Consider the following 16,751-nt stretch of genomic DNA (forward strand, 5'->3'; position numbering starts at 1 on the left):
TGTGACACATTCTGTAGTCACTAATTCTGAGTTTCCTTTTCCTAAACAGTATAAATAGGAGTCAGAATGCCTCCTTTGACTATTTCCCAGGACTGTCCTAAAAACCAAATGAAGTAATAGCATTCTGCAAAGTAAAGTATAGCATAATTTATAAAAAGGGGAGGGGGTTCTAGTCTGAGTTGCACCACTAGTATATCTATGCCTCTCCTTCCTCATTTCCAAACGTAGTTTGGGGCTAGAGTTAATAGATTATTACTGAGTCCATCCAGCTGTAAAGTTCTCTCTTTTAAAAATACAATTAAGAAGGACCTTTTTTGATACAATCTACATGTTTAAAACAATTTAGAATTATTCCAGGCCAAATTTATATTACTGTTATGATTGAACATTTTACATCTGTGACTGAACACATTCAGAAAGAGAGAACCTACTATCTTCACTTCATCTTTGGTCTTGTCTGAATGGTAATCTACCTTCCTGGAGCATTTTCATGGATATGGTGATATGCCTATTTTTTAAAAATTTCTCATGGAAACTGGTTGTACTGTCGTTTTTCCAGGCATCTTATAAACTTCCTGAAGACAAAAGATTTTGCTCAAAACGATAAGTTTCAATAACTGTAATGGAAATAGAACCCTAATTAATCATGTCATTACTTTTTTGTGGCAACTGAATTTTTTATCCATTCCATTTATGTGCACAACTGGTTTAATAGCTTTTTACTGAATAGGTGTTTTGAACTAATTGACTGCAGGGTCAAATAATCAAACCAATGCTGCATGGAGATGTGGAGTAAGTATCTCCTCTTATGGAATTTAACTGGTCATTAGCCTGCTTTATGAAAGTCTTAACTAATTCCTGCTGACCTTCACCCTCTACTGTACCTTTTGGGTCATTCTTCAGAGATGAAAAAGGTTACTCTAGCAAATGAGATCATTGCGAAGGTTAGTAACAGTTCTTCCTCTAATTGTTACCTGTTTATTTAATAGGTCTTGATTTGAAAAATTTGTTTCACTCTACTGTCACTCTTATGGTCATTGATAAACCCATATTTTATTCATATAATCCCTGAATTTCATTTCAAGGATTTAGGAATTTCTAAAGTTACTTTTGTGACAAATATTAACCTTTCTTTTAGAATGTTTTCACAAATAATTTGGACATTCTATTTTGTGAAAATTGTAGACTCACGTGTAGTTGTAGGAACTAACACAGAAAGATCCCACATAGTACTGCCCAGTTTCCTGCACTAGAAACGTATAAGTACAGTATAATGTCATAGCCAGAATAGTCACATTGATACAATCTACTTACTTGATTCATGTTTCACCAGTTTTAAAGGTACTTTGTGTGTGTTTAGTTCTTTGCATTTTTATTTTACACGTGCACATTTGTGTGCTCACTACAGAACAGGTTCATCCCTTTTCCAGTACCCAGGGCCATCCTCCACACAGGCATCTTCTTGTTCTCCTCCTCCTCCTCCTTTTGCTCCTTTTTTGACACAGTTGCCAGTAGAAAAAGAAAAATATTTTCAATAAATAGTGCTGGAAAAAATGGATACCCACATGAAAAGAAGAAGAAAAAGAAAAAGCTTAACCCTTATTTCACACCAAAAACAAATTAACTTTAAGTGGATCATAGGCCAAAGTATTGGAGCCAAACTTTTAAGCTTCTAGAAGAAAAATGGTTTCAAAAATCTACCTTTTATTACGTAAATAAATTTCAGATTTATTTACATTTATAAATGTAAAATATAAAACTTCAAAAATAATTGCAAAAAAAATATGCTCATAAGGAAGATCCATTTAAAAAGCTATAAGATGAAGGACTCATAAAGGAAGACTAATGCATTTGATTACATAATATTAAACAAATTTTTAAAAACTAGTAACAGACTAGAGAAAATATTTAAAACCTATATGAGACAGAACTTATAAGAAAATAAAGGAATGAAGAAAATAAGATAACCATTCTCCTTATTTGGTTATGTTGTTTATGAACAGACAAATCACAAAACAGTACATAAAAATTAATCTCATATGTGATCTGAAGAGTAAAATCAAATGAATTTATTTATGTCTTCCACCACACTACAAAATGAAAGGGAAGAAAAATAGATACATTTGATATATCTGATGTTCAGAATTGGTCAAATTGGAAAATGCTCATGAATACTGGTGCAACATTTTTGGAAAACACTATCACAATATATATTTATGTTTAAAATGCATATAATTTTAAACTCAGAAATGCTTCCTTAAGATATCTTGGAAAGTCTGCATACAAAGAATAATACATTCCATTTTTATAATTTTTTTTTAAAAACCTTGGAGATTGACTAAACGTCCACTCGCAGAATTGTTCATTAAATTGTGGTACAAAAATATCATAGTACACGGTTAAAAATAGACTATAATTAAATAGATTCATATAGATGACGAAGTTCTCCAAGTCATATTTTTTCAAAATACAATTCATAGAAAATTCATATGGTCTGATTACAGTTATAAAGAAAATCATACCGATCACAAAAGTACAAATTCTTTCATCAATACTCATTTACAGTACCACTGAAATGATAAATAGCTATGTGTATTATTAAACTGTACTTACCAAGATTTTAATGTAGATAGACATATAGATACACCGTCCTGTAACATTGACTTTTTGAGAAGTAAAATGACAGTGCTGAAGGGAACAGGCTTTTCATGTAAATCACTGTCAATCCATTATAACTCTTTCTTGAATTGATTTTTAAAGAGTCACATTGTAAGAGTTATAAAGGGGGTATAATCCTAAGAGATAAAGAAAACCATACATACTGCATGAATGTTTACCAACATTTTATGAATATATGGCAAAAGTACTTGATATACAATGGGGAAAGCATGTTTATATGTGAAAGACAAGAAAGATAGTTTCACTTGAAAATCACAAATTAGAATTTAAAGGAATGCAAATTTGACATCCACTATGGTGTTTTGTTCAAGAACACCATTTCAGGTGATGAAGCATTTTCAAACATGGTTAGGCTTTTAATATACAACAAGAATTTGATTTCACTGTTCATCTTGCTTATAATATCTCTGCCTGAAGGCTACAAAAAGCATCCTACTTTAGAGTCTTGAATAAAAATGATAAACACAAGATATTAAAACTCAGAGATGAGAAGTTTCTATAAAATTGACTAATCAAAAGGGAAATTATTCTTTAGTCAGCTTACCAGATAAGTCCTGAATTTGGGAGTAGGCTTTAGCAGGCTTAATAATGTCAATGCATTTCATATTGCCTCCTTATAAGAGGAGAAATTGCCGTTAAAAGCCTCTAGAAAGGAAATCAAGCAGATGCTCAACTCCTGATTTTAAGAAAATGCTTATTTAAAAGTGTATTTAACACCTTTTTATTTTCATTGGTAAAAAGCATACCTTTTAAAAATCTTTATTTCATTATCACCAGCTGCCTTCTTGCTCCCCAGGAAAGGTAAAGCTTAATGAGATATTCTTACGTAACAAAAAAGGTTCTTAAAAGAAAATTAGAAAGCTTGTTCCCAAAGGGATTTACAGATTAATTCACCCAATCACCTCATAATATAAGGAAGGAAATTAAAGAAATATTTTCTAGAAATGGAAAGAATTGCTTTTTTTCTACATGGTAATTATGCAGGGATCCTTGACCACCTTCTCCCAGTGTGATTTATTCTTAGGTTTTTGTACCTGTGACTCACTACTCACTCATGAAGGACAGGTAAGCATTATGGAGAGAATGTTTGGGGGCTGGAAAACATACAGATCATATTCAAGGCAGAATATGGCTCTCCAGCTCTTTTTGGGTTTGGTTTTTCTTTTGCTAAGGTCTGAGAAAAAGAAAGCATAGGATATTTAGGATTTACCTAAGATTAATAGCCCCTCCCTGTGTACAGACATACTGAAAGCAGTTTACACAGAATCCAGGGACAACCCACTCCACACACACAGCTAGTTAGGAGGGAAAATGCAAAAAGGAAAAAAAGTGAGGGCAGAGAGGAGGTACCTATTTCACAAATAACCTTAATAATCTCTATTATACACTAAACTATATCCATTGTACTAGATTCTATGTGGTTATAAAACCACTTTTTCCCTTGGGGTCATTAAGCCTTTTGGGTTCATCACATAATTTTGAGGTTCTATGGTTTCCAATATTTATGTCCCAAATTGGCATTTGAAAAGCAAATATTATAATTAAGACATTTTTTCCAATTATCTTGAGCAGTCTAAGGTATTAAATAGGACTGCATCATTTGTTATCCCTGTGACTGTTGTTCTAATCAGTCATTCAGATCCATGGGAAATTGTCTTTCTTGAGATAGAGCAATGGTTTGTTGACATGAAAAAAAGGCAACTAAATATGCTAGGTATGATACCCACAACTCAACTGCAAGCCAATCTCCTACACACCATAAAATTGCAACTTGAGAAAGTCATTGGTGAACCATATTAATAAAAGATACAGACAACCTCACATACAACCAGAGTATAAATGAATATAATGGAACTATGTATTTTTATCAAAATAAAGAGTCTGTGGCCATCTTAAATTAACAACAAAAAAAAATGGATTGTAAAGTCCTACTCTTAGGGGAACCACTGACTGAAACCGCCCACCCTGGCCAGGTAACCATTTGCATGAGTTGTTTTATGACTGACAGGAGGTCCTGGTAAGGAACATGGAACTAAGAAGCCACCACCAACCAGAAGAATTCGAGAAAGGTCAAAAGGGAACACCAGTCCATATGTCCTACCAACCTCCCAGAATCCTCCTTGCTGGAACCCATCTTGGCTGAGTGATGCCCACACCACCAGGAAGGACCCTGAGTCAGAATGATTGGCCAGAGACAAGCGGGAAACTAATCCCATCACCATAAAACCTGAGACTGCGAGCCATGTGGCAGAGCAGTTCTCCTGGGTTCCCTTACCCTCCTGCTCTCCAGCCGGGTGCCCCTTCCCAATAAAGTCTCTTGCTTTGTCAGCATGTGTGTCTCCTCGGACAATTCATTTCCGAGTGTTAGAAAAGAGCCCACTCTCGGGCCCTGGAAGGGGTCCCCCTTCCTGCAACACTACTTCTTACTAACTTAAGCAGTTCCCAGGAAATGGACTTAATTCCTAAACTCAGGCAAAGAGAAATGCACAATGAAGCTAACAGAAATGTCTCGACCAATAATTTAGGAGAATTCTATGAGACCTGGACCCCTTATTCCACCACAGATAAATAAGAAGTTCTGACTGTACCAAATTGCCATTTATCAGGCTGAAAAAATCACCATCTGCTGCAGTGTTCTCCATCAAAAGGCACTTTGGCCTGAGTAAAATGTGAGTATAGAGTACAACACACAGAGTTGCTAGAATTGAAAACAAACTTTCCCTACACAAAGAAAAATCCTGCTGGTGGGAAAGTCCCTATTTATTTCTGATCCAAAAATATCCTTTCCAGACAGTGTGGAAAGACTCACGTATACTGAAGATTTTGACTACTAAGGTAATTTGAATATACATAAGTATGTAAAACCACAGACTTTGCTTAAGAAAAAAGAAAAGAAAAAAAGCTACCAGAAAAAGGAAGCTCATTATCAGAGGAATGCTTGTTCCAGGAACCACTGGCCTGAGTTACCTGATACATTAAATGAGGGAGGTCTTTCTAGTCCAGAGTGGGGCAGGCTATGGTCGAGTCACACAGCTTGCTGTGGTGAAAAACATCTTCCTCTGCTTCCTTCCAAGGAGTGAAAATTGGCTGGTGACTGTTGAGAGTTAGCAATCTTCCCTCTGTGGAAGTCCCTGTAGGAAAGGGAATAACGAGGTAGCTTTGGAAAGGACACAGGATTTAGCCACTCTTATTTCCTCCTTTCTCTGCCCTAGCAATTTCAATTTGAATTCAGTTTGACTCAAGTTTAGCCAATATTTTTGTGTCATTATCATAAGCAAGTTGATATGCCCAGTTTCAGGTGATGAGCAAACAAACAAGACAATATTCTCAAAGCTTTCAGTTTATTAGTAATAATCACGAGTTCAAAAACTAATGTATCTCGAGGAGGAACCAAGATGGCGGAGTAGAAGGACATGCTCTCACTCCCTCTTGCAAGAACACCAGAATCACAACTAGCTGCTGGACAGTCATCGACAGGAAGACACTGGAACTCACCAAAAAAGATACCCCACATCCAAAGACAAAGGAGAAGCCACAATGAGATGGTAGGAGGGGCGCAATCACAGTAAAATCAAACCCCATAATTGATGGGTGGGTAACTCACAGACTGGCGAACACTTATACCACAGAAGTCCACCCACTGGAGTGAAAGTTCTGAGCCCCACGTCAGGCTTCCCAACCTGGGGGTCTGGCAACGGGAGGAGGAATTCCTAGAGAATCAGACTTTGAAGCCTAGTGGGAATTGATTGCAGGATTTCGACAGGACTGTTGTAAACAGAGACTCCACTCTTGGAGGGCACACATAAAGTAGTGTGTGCATCGGGACCCAGGGGAAGGAGCAGTGACCCCAGGGGAGACTGAACCAGACCTACCTGCTAGTGTTGGAGAGTCTCCTGCAGAGGCGGGGGGTGGCTCTGTTTCACCGTGGGGACAGGGATGCTGGTGGCAGAAGTTCTGGGAGGTACTCCTTGGCGTGAGCCCTCCCAGAGTCTGTCATTAGCCCCACCAAAGAGCCCAGGTAGGCTCTAGTGTTGGGTTGCCTCAGGCCAAACAACCAACAGGGAGGGAACCCAGCCCCACCCATCAACAGTCAAGTGGATTAGTTTTACTGAGCTCTGCCCACCACAGCAACAGTCATCTTTACCCACCACCAGTCCCTCCCATCAGGAAACTTGCACAAGCCTCTTAGATAGCCTCATCCACCAGAGGGCAGACAGCAGAAGCAAGAAGAACTACAATCCTGCAGCCTGTGGAACAAAAACCACATTCACAGAAAGATAGACAAGATGAAAAGGCAGACGGCTATGTACCAGATGAAGGAACAAGATAAAACCCCAGAAAAACAACTAAATGAAGTGGAGATAGGCAACCTTCCAGAAAAAGAATTCAGAATAATGGTACTGAAGATGATCCAGGACCTAAGAAAAAGAATGGAGGCAAAGATCGAGAAGATGCAAGAAATGTTTAACAAAGACTTAGAAGAATTAAAGAACAAACAAACAGAGATGAGCAATACAATAACTGAAATGAAAACTACACTAGAAGGAATCAATAGCAGAATAACTGAGGCAGAAGAATGGATAAGTGACCTGGAAGACAGAATGGTGGAATTCACTGCTGCGGAACAGACTAAAGAAAAAGAATGAAAAGAAATGAAGACAGCCTGAGAGACCTCTGGGACAACATTTAACACAACAACATTCGCATTATAGGGGTCCCAGAAGGAGAAGAGAGAGAGAAAGCACCAGAGAAAATATTTGAAGAGATTATAGTCGAAAACTTCCCTAACATGGCAAAGGAAAGAGCCACCCAAGTCCAGGAAGCGCAGAGAGTCCCATACAGGATAAACCCAAGAAGAAACACACTGAGACACATAGTAATCAAACTGGCAAAAATTAAAGACAAAGAAAACTTATTGAAAGCAGCAAGGGAAAAACAACAAATAACATACAAGGGAATTCCCATAAGGTTACCAGCTGATTTCTCAGCAGAAACTCTACAAGCCAGAAGGGAGTGGCATGATATACTTAAAGTGATGAAAGGGAAGAAGCTACAACCAAGATTACTCTACCCAGCAAGGATCTCATTCAGATTCGATGGAGAGATCAAAAGCTTTACACGCAAGCAAAAGCTAAGAGAATTAAGCACCACCAAACCAGCTCTACAACAAATGCTAAAGGAACTTCTCCAAGTGGGAAACACAAGAGAAGAAAAGGACCTACAAAAACAAACCCAAAACAATTAAGAAAATGGTCATAGGAACATACATATCGATAATTACCTTAAACGTGAATGGATTAAATGCTCCAACCAAAAGACACAAACTTGTTCAATGGATACAAAAACAAGATCCATATATATGCTGTCTACAAGAGACCCACTTCAGACCTAGGGACACATGCAGACTGAAAGTGAGGGGATGGAAAAAGATATTCCATGCAAATGGAAATCAAAAGAAAGCTGGAGTAGCTATACTCATATCAGATGAAATAGACTTTAAAATAAAGAATGTTACAAGAGACAACGAAGGACACTACATAATGATCAAGGGATCAATACAAGAAGAAGATATAACAATTATAAATATATATGCACCCAACACAGGAGCACCTCAATACATAAGGCAACTGCTAACAGCTATAAAAGAGGAAATGGACAGTAACACAATAATAGTGGGGGACTTTAACACCTCACTTACACCAATGGACAGATCATCCAAAATGAAAATAAATAAGGAAACAGAAGCTTTACAGGACACAATAGACCAGATAGATTTAATTGATATTTATAGGACATTCCATCCAAAAACAGCAGACTACACTTTCTTCGCAAGTGCACATGGAACATTCTCCAGGATAGACCACATAATGGGTCACAAATCAAACCTCAGTAAATTTAAGAAAATTAAAATCATATCAAGCATCTTTTCTGACCACAACACTATGAATTTAGAAATGAATTACAGGGGAAAAAAATGTAAAAAACACAAACACATGGAGGCTAAACAATACGTTACTAAATAACCAAGAGATCACTGAAGAAATCAAGGAGGAAATAAAAAATACCTAGAAACAAATCACAATGAAAGCACGATGATCCAAAACCTATGGTATGCAGCAAAAGCAGTTCTAAGAGGGAAGTTCATAGCTATACAAGCCTACCTCAAGAAACCAGAAAAATCTCAAGTAAACAATCTAACCTTACACCTAAAGGAACTAGAGAAAGAAGAATAAACAAAACCCAAAGTTAGCAGAAGGAAAGAAATCATAAAGATCAGAGCAGAAATAAATGAAATAGAAACAAAGAAAACAGTAGCAAAGATCAATAAAACTAAAAGCTGGTTCTTTGAGAAGATAAACAAAATTGATAAACCATTAGCCAGACTCATCAAGAAAAACAGGGAGAGGACTCAAATCAATAAAATTAGAAATGAAAATGGAGAAGTTATAACAGACACCGCAGAAATACAAAGCATCCTAAGAGACTACTACAAGCAACTCTATGCCAATAAAATGGACAACCTGGAAGAAATGGACAAATTCTTAGAAAGGTATATCCTTCCAAGACTGAACCAGGAAGAAACAGAAAATATGACCAGACCAATCACAAGTAATGAAATTGAAACTGATTAAAAATCTTGCAACAAACAACAAAGTCCAGGACCAGATGGCTTCACAGGTGAATTCTATCAAACATTTAGAGAAGAGCTAACACCCATCCTTCCCAAACTCTTCCAAACAATTGCAGAGGAAGGAACACTCCCTAACTTATTCTATGAGGCCACCATCAACCTGATACCAAAACCAGACAAAGACACTACAAACAAAGAAAATTACAGACCAATATCACTGATGAATATAGATGCAAAAATCCTCAACAAAATACTAGCAAACAGAATCCAACAACACATTAAAAGGATCATACACCACGATCAAGTGGGATTTATCCCAGGGATGCAAGGATTCTTCAATATATGCAAATCAATGTGATACACCATATTAACAAATTGAAGAAGAAAAACCATATGATCATCTCAATAGGTGCAGAAAAAGCTTTTGACAAAATTCAACACCCATTTATGATAAAAACTCTCCAGAAAGTAGACATAGAGGGAACCTACCTCAACATAATAAAGGCCATATATGACAAACCCACAGCAAACATCATTCTCAATGGTGAAAAACTGAAAGCTTTTCCTCTAAGATCAGGAACGAGACAAGGATGTCCACTCTGAGCACTTTTATTCAACATACTTTTGGAATTCCTAGCCACAGCAATCAGAGAAGAAAAAGAAATAAAAGGAATACAAATCGGAAAAGAAGAAGTAAAACTGTCACTGTTTGCAGATGACATGATACTATACATAGAGAATCCTAAAAATGCGACCAGAAAACTACTAGAGCTAATCAATGAATTTGGTAAAGTTGCAGGATACAATATTAATGCACAGAAATCTCTTGCATTCCTATACAGTAATGATGAAAAATCTGAAAGAGGAATTATGGAAACACTCCCATTTACCATTGCAATAAAAAGAATAAAATACCTTGGAATAAACCTACCTAGGGAGACAAAAGACCTGTATGCAGAAAACTATAAGACACTGTTGAAAGAAATAAAAGATGATACCAACAGATGGAGAGATATATCATGTTCTTGGATTGCAAGAATCAATATTGTGAAAATGAGTATACTACCCAAAGCAATCTACAGTTTCAATGCAATCCCTATCAAATTACCAATGGCATTTTTTATGGAACTAGAACAAATCATCTTAAAATTTGTATGGAGACAGACAAGACCCCGAATAGCCAAAGCAGTCTTGAGGGAAAAAAACGGAGCTGGAGGAATCAGACTCCTTGACTTCAGACTATACTACAAAGCTACAGTAATCAAGATAATATGGTACTGGTGCAAAAACAGAAACATAGATCAATGGAACAAGATAGAAAGCCCAGAGATAAACCCACACACCTATGGTCAACTAATCTGTGACAAAGGAGGCAAAGATATACAATGGAGAAAAGAAATTCTCTTCAATAAGTGGTGCTGGGAAAACTGGACAGCTACATGAAAAAGAATGAAATTAGAACACTCCCTAACACCGTATACAAAAATAAACTCAAAATGGATTCGAGACCTAAATGTATTACCGGACACTATAAAACTCTTAGAGGAAAACATAGGAAGAAAACTCTTTGACATAAATCACAGCAAGATCTTTTTTGATCCACCTCCTAGAGTAATGGAAATAAAAACAAAAATAAACAAATGGGACCTAATGAAACTTCAAAGCTTTTGCACAGCAAAGGAAACCATAAACAAGACGAAAAGACAACCCTCAGAATGGGAGAAAATATTTGCAAACAAATCAACGGACAAAGGATTACTCTCCAAAATATATAAACAGCTCATGCAACTCAATATTAAAGAAACAAACAACCCAGTCCAAAAATGGGCAGAAGACCTAAATAGACATTTCTCCAAAGAAGACATACAGATGGCCAAGAAGCACATGAAAAGCTGCTCAACATCACTAATTATTAGAGAAATGCAAATCAGAACTACAATGAGGTATCACCTCTCACCAGTTAGAATGGGCATCATCAGAAAATCCACAAACAACAAATGCTGGAGAGGGTGTGGAGAAAAGGGAACCCTCTTGCACTGTTGGTGGGAATGTAAATTGATACAGCCACTATGGAGAACAGTATGGAGGTTCCTTAAAAAACTAAAAATAGAGTTACCATATGATCCAGCAATCCCACTACTGGGCATATACCCAGAGAAAACCATAATTCAAAAAGACACATGCACCCCAATGTTCATTGCAGCACTATTTACAATAGCCAGGTCATGGAAGCAACCTAAATGCCCATCGACAGACGAATGGATAAAGAAGTTGTGGTACATATATACGATGCAATATTACTCAGCCATAAAAAGGAACGAAATTGAGTCATTTGTTGAGACGTGGACGGATCTAGAGACTGTCATACAGAGTGAAGTAAGTCAGAAAGAGAAAAACAAATACCGTATATTAATGCATGTATGTGGAACCTAGAAGAATGGTACAGATGAGCCGATTTGCAGGGCAGAAGTTGAGACACAGATGTAGAGATCAAACGTATGGACACCAAGGGGGGAAAACCGTGGTGGGGTGGGGATGGTGGTGTGCTGAATTGGGCGGTTGGGATTGACATGTATACACTGATGTGTATAAAATTGATGTCTAATAAGAGCCTGAAGTATAAAAAAACAAACAAACAACTAATACTAAACTTTCTTTGGGTTATTTGTATGGAAATATGTTAATATAAATGTTTCAGACATTACATGAAATTTCTAAAAATCTTATATGTTCTGGTATAATGTTATAAGTCATAATTCTAGTTATTAGTCTAAAATGTATATCTCAGAAATAACTAAATTTCCTTGTCAATTGCATTATTATGAACTTTCATCAAATCTTTAACCGTGGTCATTTTTAAGTCTGTTGTCATTTACAGACAGTTCTGGGTGTACTCTGATGCTTTTGCAAATATGTTCCTATAAAAGGGTTTCATCTTCAAGGAATTCATGGAAAAGTCTCTGACAAGTACAGGTTTCTGGTAACTGACTATACTGCTGAACTGAATGAATAAGCATTTTCAGAACTCTAATGGAAAACTGATGAACTCATAAAAGTGCTAACAAACGATCAAGATGAAAAAAAAAATTATTACATGGGACTGAGTGAACTGATGAGGATGATTATAATTTTTGTGACTTTCTGTTTGAATAAAAAAAAAAAATCCCACAAGGACTCAGAGGCAAAAAATATACAAATCAATTTTCACTGCAAAGTAAAGGAGCTGTTACAGTGGAGGATTACTGGACTGAATGTCAATATTATGACATAGTATGAGTGTGTTTTGTGTTTGGTAATTGCAATCACTGTTGCTTTTGTTGTGGTCATCCATTTACAATGCTTGGTGTCAGTCTATTTATCTCTTGTAAAAATAAAATACAGTGTGTGTGTATGTGGAAAAAAAAAAAGAATTTAGGCAAATCCAAAGGTATTTCTCTTTATGAAAAGGCTTTAAGCCTTTGCTCTAACTTTCTAAGTCCTGTAGAAATGAATAATGCAATACACAAAATAAATACCTTTTAATGTAATAAAAAAAAAACTAATGTATCTCAAGAATATAAATACAATGAAAGGAATCCAACTAATATATTAAGAGAATTTTTTAATAAAAATATCTAACCCAAATGGTGCCTCCAAGTAAAGTGAAATATCTGCCTCTTCATCAAGTCATCCTACTTCCATTTGTTTGAAAACTGTCATTAAACATACACAATTGCTGCCTCCCAGAGCTGTGTAACAGCTATACACCGTGGCCACAAAATGCAAAAATACATTAAGAAGAGAACAGGAAACAAAGTGCCTTTGGAGACCCAGATGGGTAACTGACCTCAAATAAGTGATTTTCTTTTTTGCTATATACATATTCATAAATAAGTGATACATTTATTCTAAAGTGTGTTTCCTATCAAGAGGAATTTACAAAGGACTCATATTAAGGAGCTCAGCAAACTCCTAAAGTCACTCAAATAGAAATACTGTATTTTCTATTACTCTGACATACAAAAATTAGAATCTTTCTATAAGTGCATTTTACCAATGGCTCCATATAGAATTTCAAATTTCCTTCTTTACCAAACAGTAGCAGCACTACCAACAACAAAAAAAAGTTTTCAGTTCTAACAGCATCTGCATTCATATCACATGAAAAAGGAAACAGTGCCAGAAAACTTTTAACTTGCCAATATTTCAAAAATAGAAATAAGTACCTCTGTTTCAAAGGACAATTGACCGGTTTTCAGACATTCACCGTGTGTTCCATTATGACCTAAATTATATTCTTACCTTCTGCACAAATGTTGCTGCATATATAATTTGACTCAAATTAATGTTCTAGATATTAAAAACCATTCACTTTTGAACCATGGCAGCAATAGCAAGTCAAGTGGCTGGGGAATACTCAAAATAAATAGCTTCCAATTAATGGGTGAGACCCTTAAGAGCCTTTGTCTTTAGGCATCAGGATGGGAGTTATTTGTTATATACTAATAACAGCAGGTCAGACCACTGCAGAAACACATTTACAGTTTTAGTTTTGCTATTTGGCAGTAGATCTTTTAGAAATCTACACTGACAAAGAAGAATCTTTATAAGTAGCTGCAAAAAACTGGCACCAAATGGAAATAAAACAGATACACAGCAGCTCTGAATATTTCTGCCACACAGATTTCATTTTGCGTTCTCCATGAATATTGCTCAATTACTGCTCTCCATGCGGTTGAAAGAAACAATCATGTGGCACTGTTGAGACTATTCTAGATAGGACCTTATAAAGAATTCCTAGAGCCGAGCACTGATTAAAGGGTTTGGATAGAAACAGGTGCCAGGAGGGGCCCTGTTCTAGGAAGGATAAGTCAAGTCACCTCTGGGACAGTGGGAAAGAAAAAGAATACACTAGTCATGCAAAGAAGAATTTGTAAATGTCACTTCATGAATCTTCACACTCCCTAATTTTCTCATGCAAACATTGTAAAACCTAAAACTAAAACTGAAATGACTAAAGGCTTATAATCTTAAAGGGATAGTAAGACTCAAATTTTATTTGTCATAAATTTTTTAGTTGAGATTTCAACTCCAGTTAAAATTTTAATTATCCTTGAGGTAAACTGTTATAATAATTGCCCCAGTGAATCCATGACCACTGGGTATTACACACACACCCACACACACCCACACACAAAATGGATTCAGCGTAAGAAAAAATGAAATCTTGCCATTTTGTGACAACATGAAATGACCTTGAGGGCATTATGGTAAGTGAACTAAGTCAGACTGGGGAAAACAAATATACAAACTTCCAGTTATAAAATAAATGTCCTGGGGATGTAACATTCAGCATGATAACTGCAGTTAATAATACTGTTTTACATACATACTTGAAAGTTGCTAAGAGAGTAGTAGATTTCTAAAGTTCTAATCACAAGAAATCATTTGGTAACTATATATGGGGATGGATGTTAACTAGCCTTATTGTGGCAATTATTTCACAATATGTACAAATATCAAATTATGTTGTACACCTGAAACTATTATAATGTATGTCAGTTATACCTCAGTTTTTTAAAAAAAGATGATGATGTGAGCAACACCAAAAGCATAATCCATGAAAGAAAAAAACTGAGAAACTGAACTTTACAAAAGTTAGAATCTTCTACTTTGCAGAAGATACTGTTAAGAGGAAGACAGGCCACAGACTAGGAGAAAATATTTGGGAAATATGTATCTGAAAAGAACTTCTATCCAAAATACACAAAGAACTCTTAGAATTCAAATATAAGAAAACAATACAATTAAAAATTTAAGAGACCTAAATAAATACCTCATCAAAGAAGACAATGGATGAGAAATAAGCATATGACAGATGTTTGACATTACTTGTCATTACGTAACTGCAAATTAAAACAACAATGAGCAAACACTACACACCTATTAGAATGGATAAAGTTTTTTAATTGAGAATACCAAATTCTGGCAAGGATGTAGAGAAAAAGGAATTCTCATTCATTGTTGTTGGGAATGCAAACGGGTACAGCCACTCTGGAAAACAGTTTGGCAGTTTCTTAGAAATTTAAACTCTGTCTTACCATATAATCCAGCAGTCACTCTCCTACATATTTACTTGAAAACCTAAGTCTACACAAAAACCTGCTCAGGATGGTTTATAGCAACCCTATTCATTATTGTCATGAGTGGAAGCAACCAAAATATGCTTCAATAGGCAAATAGACAAACTGTGGTACATCCATATACTATTCAGTGATAAAAAGAAATGAGTTATCAAGGAATGAAAGGACATGGAGGAATCTTAAACACATTTTGAAGTGAAAGAAGTCAGTCTGAAAAGGCTATATATTGTGTGATTCCAATTATATGACATTCTGGAAAAGAACAAATATAGAAATGATAAAATGTTCACAGCCAGGGATTTGGGAGCATGAAGGAGGGGTTGAATAGGTGATTTTTTTTTCAGGTGATGAAACTATGATGTATGATACTGTAATGGTGGATACATGATGTTCTGCATTTGTCAAAATCCTTAGAATGTTACAACATAAAAGCCAAACCTTAATGTATGCAAGTTCAAAACAATCACTTAAGACAACAAAGGATCTGAAAATGGAATACAGACTGTGACAACAGTATCCATATTAGAAACATATTGAACAGCATTACTGAAAATGGCTGGGACGTAAAGGTGCTGACCTTAGTAACTTTTTTAGGTATGAGTGGCTTCTGTAAGACTAAAGGCAAAAGGAACTGAACGTGAACACTGTACTCTAATTCATAAAGTTTTGTCCTGTGGCAGTATGAGTTTAAAACTCTGACACTGTTATGCATGTATACTGAAACTGAGAAATTAAATGAATTGTGGATTACAGGAACCTGATTTCTCACTGTTGGAGTATTTACAATAAGCAAAAGAAATAGCCTAGACTGACTGATGTGGTAATAATCTTGAGTTGAAGACATCAATATGAACTCATATGTACCATATATGAATAATGAGGGATAGATATACAGCTATTTATGGCCGTGTGCCTGTACATGTGTTGCTATACAGACATATTTTCTTGCTATTTCAGCTGAGAGGGTCTAGAAGAAATGATAACCCAGCAGCAATGAGCACACCCAACACCCAGACCTTGATTTCTAATACCTTTCTCCAATAAAAGGAACCAGAGACATTTTGGGAAAATGACTGATTATAAACCTGGGTAGGAGATATACAAGCTGAACCTGGAGCATCTTGTATTGCCAGAAAAAATAAGGATGTACAAAAAAAGCACACACACATATACGTAAATACACACACATTGATGGGCATAAGTTAAAGAAACAAAGAAGCCAGCTGAAAGCTCCCAATGGCCAAAGCTGAAACAATTTAAGCAAGAAAACCAATAAAGTAGTATTAGATTATAACCCTAAGTATAAAATAGTCATGAAT

General features: G+C 36.0%; 1 long non-coding RNA gene across 1 annotated transcript in view; it reads right to left on the bottom strand.

The window, feature by feature from the left end:
- Positions 1 to 2,633: 2,633 nt before the first annotated feature.
- The window catches only part of LOC133089844 (uncharacterized), a 242,548-nt gene continuing 228,430 nt past the window's right edge, over positions 2,634 to 16,751 (bottom strand). Inside the window, exons 3-4 of the long non-coding RNA XR_009700751.1 lie at positions 5,647 to 5,810; positions 2,634 to 2,795 (exon numbers count right to left, since the gene is read on the bottom strand). This is a non-coding gene — a long non-coding RNA (uncharacterized LOC133089844). The remainder of the gene's footprint in view (positions 2,796 to 5,646; positions 5,811 to 16,751) is intronic.

Source organism: Eubalaena glacialis, chromosome 4 (assembly GCF_028564815.1).
Source record: "Eubalaena glacialis isolate mEubGla1 chromosome 4, mEubGla1.1.hap2.+ XY, whole genome shotgun sequence".
Classification (NCBI taxonomy): domain Eukaryota; kingdom Metazoa; phylum Chordata; class Mammalia; order Artiodactyla; family Balaenidae; genus Eubalaena; species Eubalaena glacialis.